This window comes from Malurus melanocephalus, unplaced genomic scaffold, assembly GCF_030028575.1.
Source record: "Malurus melanocephalus ecotype Western Australia unplaced genomic scaffold, MMel_1.1 scaffold_123, whole genome shotgun sequence".
NCBI classification, from domain to species: Eukaryota; Metazoa; Chordata; class Aves; order Passeriformes; family Maluridae; genus Malurus; species Malurus melanocephalus.
In genome coordinates this window covers 252,536-260,849 of record NW_026623355.1, presented here as the reverse complement: position 1 = coordinate 260,849, position 8,314 = coordinate 252,536, and positions in this window count along the sequence as shown.

The following is an 8,314-nucleotide window of genomic DNA, read 5'->3' as shown; positions in this document are numbered from 1 at the left end:
CAGGAATGAGACAGGAGGCGTGGGAAAGGAGCCTGCAGACGTCTCAGGGATGCACTAAACTAMAGGGCTACCAGGTCTTTGTTTGTGTATTCAAATAATTGACTCACTTCCAGCTTTCCTAATGACCGGAATACATTTTTATGGTAACCTGTATTACGAGTAATGAGCCAATGTAATCCATCGTCTGGGCTCTTACAGGTTTTCCATATATGCAATTCCTGTGAGTAATGTCCATTTGTTCTATCTCTTCAAATATTAAAATATAGGAAGCAGAGATGAAAACAATATATTGAACCACTCCTAAAATGTCATTAAATGGACTTTAGGAACATCTCTTTAAAAATATCTGATTCAAGAGAAAAGACCTTTTGCCTTTTGTCAAAATACCCTGCACATTTCTGTATGTCCTGACAAAACCCCTGTTCTTGTTGCTATACTTTCAGTTGGTAATTGTTTGTTAACACACATATCTCCTGAAAATTCTGCTAAAATAAGCCTATCTACAGTGAATACCAAAAAGCCAAGATCAATAAATAGTATATAATGATTACAAGTAATGCATCTCACTCAGCATGTTGGACAAAAAAAGGAAAAAAAAAAAAGGCTTCTGTCTAATTGTGTTTGAAGTAGACTTGTCTAAAATTAAGGGAGCACTTGTCYCACAAGGACTGCAGCCAATTCCACTGAATCAATGTAACCTGGGCAGGACTGCCAGCTTTCCTCATTGAAATTCCTTCTTCAAGCACATTTTTGACATTAAGCCATTAGAAAAAGATGACTGTTACTTAAAAAGAAAAAYGAAAACCAGGCACCACCTGAGATCTGACAGCTCCTTCCAGCTTTGAGTCTGAACTGTGCTGTTTGCACAATTTAGGCCCTGGATTTGCTCTTCACAGAAGCATGATCAACCTTCAGGTAAGAAATCTCTCAGGGCAGCTGCTGTGTTTATTCCTTCTTTTGCTCCCTGACCACAGCTCACTTTTTTCTTTTTTTTTAGGGGTTTTTTTTGTTTGTTTGTTTTGTTTTGGTTTTTTTTGTTTTTGTTTTTGTTTTTGTTTTTTTGGTGTTATTACTTATTTTTTGTGAATTCCTCAGTGTTCCTTCTTAATCTAATCCTGCGCAGCACTGTGATGTTCACTTGTGGTACTCAGTATGATGTTTAATCTCTGCCATTTTTCTCTGTGAGAGAAATTAGTAAAAGAATTTAAACCCAACAAAATTTATATCCATTTTTCTCAAGACTTATTAGCCAGACTTATCTACCTCAGAACAGGAGAGGTAGATTTAGCTTCTTGGAGCACCTTTCCTCCTTCTCTTAAAAACATTATGGCCGTGACAGCCTGATTCCACTGCACATGCCCCTTTCCTTTTTTTTCCTTTTTACTCAAAATGGTCCTTTTGGTCTGCTTACAGTCTTTCTTCTTCTTTCTTTTTTTTTTTTTTTTTTTTCCCCCAGTAACTTCTAAATATCCCGACACATTTCATAGAATCACATAATGGTTTGGATTGCAATGGACCTTTAAGATCACCTAGTTCCATCCCTCCTGCTGTGGCAGGAGCACCTTCCACTGAACCTGTTTGCTCAGAGYTCCATCCAACCTGGCCTTGAGCACTTCCAGGGATGGGGCACCCACAGCTTCCCTGGGCAACCTGTGCCAGTGCCTCACWGTAAAGAATTCCTTCCCAGTGTCCAATCCAAACCAATGCTCTTTCAGTTTAAAGCCATTTCTCCTTGCCTTGTCACTACATACCATGTCAAAAGTCCCTCTCCAGCCTTCTTGTAGGCCCCCTTGAGGTACTGGAAGGCTCTCTCAACGTGTCCTCACAAGAGAGGTACTCCAGCCCTTCAGTCATCYTTGTGACCATCCCCTGAACTTCAAGAGGTCAACATCTTTCTTGTGTTGGGGGGACCCAGAGCTGGATGTCACACACAAGGTGGGGTCTCACAAGAGTGGAGTGGAGGGGCAGAATCACCTTCCTCGACCTGCTGGTCAGAGTGTGAGGAATCGGCTTATTTTGAGGGGTTTGGGTGTTTTTATTACTCTGTCTGTTTATTTTATCTTCCAACCATCTATTAGGTTAGACTTTCTCTTTTAAAATCAAATCAAGTGAATTTAGACAGTGAATTTCCCACCAGCAAAGTCAACAAACGACACCTATAAATTATTACACAGTAATAATTCCCATCACATTAACAACTGCGTTTTCCTGTATATTCTGTTTAGAGCTAAATTCATCTTCAGTGGATAATGAAAAACAGCCCTTTATGTAGCAAAACTTTCAGCATATAATGTTCATCATCATAGATTTCATTATATCCTTGGGTGCTATTATACATGCATAATTTATAGTAAGTATCACAGGTCATGTCACTTACCTCCTTCTGGTCTAGGGCTCTCAAGACTTTTGTATAAAAAAAAAAATCTTTGGTTCACACTAAGAGATATGGAGAATGTTGCTGCCTCATTCAATTTTCCTGTCTCCRGGTTCCTGCTGAACCACCACAGTTCACAGCCAAGGGCACTCACATGAAATGGCCACAATTTTAAATTATAGAATCATGGAATACAGCTTGGAAAGGACTGACCTCAAGGAACATTTAATCCAACCTTTCTTGGTAAAAGCACAGTCTAGACAAGATGGCCCAGGATCTTGGCAGCCAAATTTCAGAAGTGTACAGTGTTGGGGAATCCAGCACTTCCCTGGGGAGATTATTCCAATGTTCGATTGTTCTCCTTGTGAAAAAATTTTCCTTGAGTGAGCAGTTGGAACTTCCCCAGGAGTAACTTGTAGCCATTTAAACCCCTTTATTTTTTGTGTGGTTCCTTGTAAAAAGGGAGCCTTCATCTTCTCTGTAGTCCCCATCAAATAATGGAACATGGTGATAAGGTSTCCTCTAAACCTTCTTTTCTCAAGGTTGAACAAACCCAGTTCTCTCATCCTTTCCCYATCACAGGCTYCCCAGTCCTTTGATCATCTTTGTGGCTCTTCTCTGGACCTTTTCCAGMCTGTCCACATCTCTGCACAGTAGGGACCAAAACCAAACACAGTAATCCAGGTATGGCCTGATGAACACTGAGCAGAGTGGGACAATGACTTCTTGATCTCTTCTGGTGATCCCTTGTGGATGCATCAGTCTGGGTTTTTTGTCCTCATGGCTGGGGTCYCAGCAGTGCTGGTGCAGACAGAGGTGAAGGAAGTTCTGCCTTTYCAGCATTGTCATGACAAATTCACCTCTCTTATCAGTGGGGCAGTATTTTCTTTCTCTTTCTGCTTATTGTTTGTGTACCTGAAGAAATGTTTCTTGTTGTTTTGAGCAGACTCAGAAGCACGCAGTTAAGCCAAATTTTAATTTTCCTTTATAGCAAGACTTGGATTTGTGGCAGTTCTGTAGCTGCAGAGGAGTGGACTGGGTTGCCCTTGAGGCAGGAAAAGTGGGTGGTGGGGAAGTGGTGGGGAGAAGCTTTCACCCATTTCAGAGAGAGCTTTGCCTTCCCCCATGGGGCTGGAGGGCTGTGCTTGGGTTGAGTGAGACCTGTGGGATGAAGATTTTCTGGTAAAGCCTTAGGGGAGCCACTGCYTTTTTGCATTATCTGAATTGTTCTTATTGGACTCCCTCTGTTGTTTTCAATAAATGCATTTTTCTCCCTTTGAAAACATTCAACATTTTGGAATCATTCCCCCTCTTTCTTCTGTATAGGATCTCTTAAACTACAAGCAGCAAACCAAAATTCCTGCCAATTATGAMGAAACTTTTTCTACATTTAAGAGCCAAATAGCAATATCTTTCCTGCCTCATTCTGTGTTTCCTTTTCCCCATACTGCCTGCTAGAACACAGTTATCATTGCTACTGAACATTTTGATTCCTGTATTAYATCCTTTTTGCTGAAAGATGTGACTATATTTCAAAAGAGCGAGGCATGGGGATTCAAGTGGGGTTTTTTTGTCAGGAAAATTACAACTAGTGCTCCCCTGAGCACTGGCTGCATATTTTGGGGATTTAGAAGTGATCTATGTGCTCTTGCAGTAGCAGCCTCAAGCCTCTTCTAGTTTATGAAGGGGCATTTGCAGCCTCTGCCCCCTTGAACATGTCTCTGTGCCTTCCCTTGTGCCTCCTGCAGTACTCACAGCTTCACAATGCCACGTGTTTAGGAACAAAATTCCTTTAAGTTTTCTGACCCTGCCCACTGCCATGCCCACATTGGAGCTCTCATTGTTGTGTTAGGGGAGGTGTGTTCTGCCACACTAGGAACCACTGAGCTGTTCTTTGAAAATGAATGTTTTTCAGGACTTTAAAAATGCTGGACCAGCAGCAATGTGCAATGCAGGGGYAGAGGATGGCAGGACTGAGGAAGRATGTTGAAATGGAAACACTAAAAGTGGGTTTTATCCATAAAARCTTTGCACCATAAAACCATGCCCTAGGATTTCTGCCAATCTTGATGGTCCTCAGCAGCACCACAAGCTGGCTGTGCTATTCATTCTGTTGTCGGCATGAGCTGGAGCCCTCTGGCAGTAAGGAAGGAGGAATTGGAAGGCACAGGAAAARTAATAACATTCTGTGGTGCAAAAATGTCCTCCCAGCACAGAGCAGCTGACAAGATAGACACTTCAATATCAGCCCTTATCCTCATGTTAAACTCACTGCCTCAAATCAAAAGCAACCACACGATTGGGTGTCTTATTTTTTGTGTAGAAAGGATTCCAGTTGTACCTGGAATAACTTACAACTCAGGTTAACTTTGCAGTGAAATTGAGCCCAAAGAGCTTATAAACAGAATCCTTGATTGCAAAATTGATTTTAAACTGTATAAAGTAGTTCTGTTGGCACCATTCTATTTTAGCAAGGAAGACAGGACCCTAAAGACCAACATTTCTAAGGCAATTTGTCCAAGAAAGAAACCTCTTTTCAGTTAAAGAACCACTTTATAAAGAACTTGATATTATTAATTTTCACCATAACTTTTCTATAAAATACATATTCAGCTAGGAAGTCAACACTTAGATTATGTACCATTGACATTCTGAGTTCAAATATTTCAGAAGTTCCCTCCTTTCCTGTTTCCACAAATTTACCCTCATGATCCATTTCCAAATGGTCCCCACTTTGAAGTTTGTGTTTCTTACTGAATGTCAAGCCGCAATGAGAAAGATCTCCACCACATTCACCAAAATTCGTTGTTGTTGCAGCCTGGTGGGTTTCATTACTTTCCTTTAACGTTCATTTRAATAAGATAGTAAATTGGGCAAAACAGTGCTAAAACCAGAAGTTGCAACATGATTTGTGAAGACACAAACTTATAAATGAGCAACAAAGCCAGGAACCAGGGAAACTAGATATCATCTGTCTGCATGCTGGAGTCTRCCTTTCTTCTACTTCAAAATCATACCTGACCTGAAAGACACCCACATAGCAGGACAAAAAAAAATTWAAAATATCAAAACAGAAAACACCCATGGCAGTTCCAGCTTAATGATTTCTTTCTTCCTCATGGCTTACCTACTCTTCATATTTATGCAGATTCTTATCATCACTGGGCAGCAGTCTGATACAGCAAATTGTGATACATCGGCGTAGGAATTGCACTGCAGGAAATAAAATGTTAATGATCATGATTAAAGWTTTCCTGGGATTCCCATATGCACTCATTATCACTGCTGCCATCATTCACTCTCTGTGCTGTGCCCATTGGAGGCTCCACAACCGAAGTAGGGAGGACATTAAACTGAAAAAAATTCTTGAAAAAAAGTGAATCTAAATTCTTCTTCCTTCACAAAATAATTCTGAAAGAATGGAGCAGTCCCAGAATCCCAAAAGAAAAGCTCTTCTAAGATACCAAAAGAGGAAGCTGGCTGCATTGCTCAACAAGAAACCCCTTGAAAATGACAAGCAGCARGGAGTGACCACATGAATGTTTCCTGTGCTGAGGTATCCAGCTCTCACAGGGGTGTTGTAAGGTGACTTGTGTAACTTGTGGGTAGTCTGGATGGCACCTCATTGTGGAGATGGCATTTGATAATGACCAAACCTGATTAAGCCTAATGCCAAGCTGCCCTTGAAAGCCCTTGCCCACCTGCTCCCCTTTCTRTGTTTCTCAAACATCCCTTGTGCTGTCCCTGGTGCTCCCTAGAGCTGGGCTGTCAGATCAGAGGGTCCAGATGGCAAAAATCTAGGCCTGCATAAAAGCATTGAGTTTTATATCAGTTTAGGTTTCTGCAGTGGATTATTTATCTTTTGATATACATCCCTAGCAAAGAGCTTGCAGAAAGCATGGCTGGCAGGCAGGAGAGGGAATGGGATTTCTTCTTTCAGCTATTAAGTCTGGTTTAACTGAGTCATAAACCTGCAGGTRAAGTCTCCTCAATACAGTGACTTTGGCAGTGAAGCTCTTTCAAGCAGCCTTTGTGCTGAAATTCATCACCTGCTCAGGTGAGTCCATGAAATCATCCTCTGCAGAGCTAGACTRTAAATGGGGCTGTGGCTCAAGGTACATAACTTCTGATGCAACAGCAGGGCTGGTGAGCTGTGGTGTAACACCAGGACTGRGTAGCTGGAGGTCATAGGGCAGGAACTTTAACCAAAGTGGTKGGTGGAGCCAGTTTTTAATGAAACTGCAGTTAGAGGGGTCTCAGTGGATCATGTTCCTTGAACTTGTCAATACCAGCAATTCCTCTGTGCTTTTCAATTAAAGAAAATGTTCTGCATGTCAGCTACAGAAATGGATWCAGTGTTTTCCACATGCTGGGGAAACCAATTAACATGCAGCAATTATGGCATGGCACTGTGGGCTTGTTATGGCACAATGGTTGTCATTGCCAAGAATCATTCAGTCTTGCAGCATGGACAGGCATGGCAGACAGGACATGAACACAGCAGCAGTGCAGTTACCAGGGCTTGCTGGTGCCACAGATCTCATTTGCACAATGGAGCCACGCAGATCTGCTCAATACACACTCATTGGTCATGTTGTAGACCTCCAAAATCCAYTGCTTTTACCATGATTTAGGAATGAAAATAAATCCAATTTCTTCCATGCTGGCAATAAACCATAGATTATGTTGGGGCAAAAAAAAAACACTTTAAGGGTGCCTGTATTTAATCTTGGACCAAAGCACCTGAAGGCAGGGTCTTCATGGGCAGTCTCAGTGTTGCACTGGGGGTTTTCATGCAGTCGGGTCTCCAAAAAAAGTGTGATTCTATATGCAACCATATGACTTGCTGAAGTGGTGTCAGAGGCAAGGACGAGCCACTATTAAGAGCWATCTTGTGGCTGATGTAAGGGATGAGTAAACTTTTTGGACTTCTCTGTCTGAGAAAACATTGTGAAATATTTTACTTATAATACATTTTCTGCTTGGAAAGTGTGTCAAAGTTCAAACTAATTGTTCACTATTTTGAGTGAACTCTTTCTCTCGTTCTTGGCTGTTTGAATTTCCCAGCTCACAATGGACACCTTATCTCATTACAGCCAAGATAAAATGTATAATGGATTTTAACAGATCCCCTCCTGCCCCTGTTGATATTTTTTTTGTAAAAAAAAAAAATTAAGAATTTCATGCATGTAGTGTCTTTTTCTGATAATAAGGCAAAGCCAAGTAGGATGGAAAGCATTTTCTCTCTGAACTGATTTGTTGTATATATACTACTGTTTGCAGCAACAAAGATGCCATTGTAATGTAAAAATGTCAGTCCTCAAGTTGAATTTGTAGTTGCAGTTATCTGATTATATAAAAAGAGATGCTAAAGAACTGTAGAAATTCTTAAATCTTTATTCAGCAAAAAAGCTGAATCCTGCAGTCTCTTCCTTCACCATGCACAAGTTCATGTTTCTTGTATGTAATTTAGTGTGTACTTCTTTTTATAGCATAGTTTGTGTAATTTCTTACTTTGATTTACTGTATGATTTCCTGAGTATGGAACAACCCCGAAGTAAGTGCCACTTTGTGGCTAGMAAAGTATTTGAGTGCAGCTCAGCACCTCCAATGTGTCAGCTAGATCTATTGCACCACTATTAATGGCATATTCAGAAGAACTCTAACATTAATATTGAATTTTTTTTAAGGCCGTATTTAGCTTTGGCAAATGTTTCCCACGTGTCTTTGAGTGGCAGTCCATCTTTTGATGTTTGTATTTGCCATCTGGAGATGTCAGCTTTGTGCAACAAAAGTATGAAATGGTGCAAGTAAATCTCAAGAAATGGAAAGAACATTTTAAAAGGTTTACAAACAAATGTACTCATAAATAGTATAGAAAAATGAAAGTTTTATTCATGTGTAATGATGTGGACGTACTTTTTTGGCAAGTCACTCTAC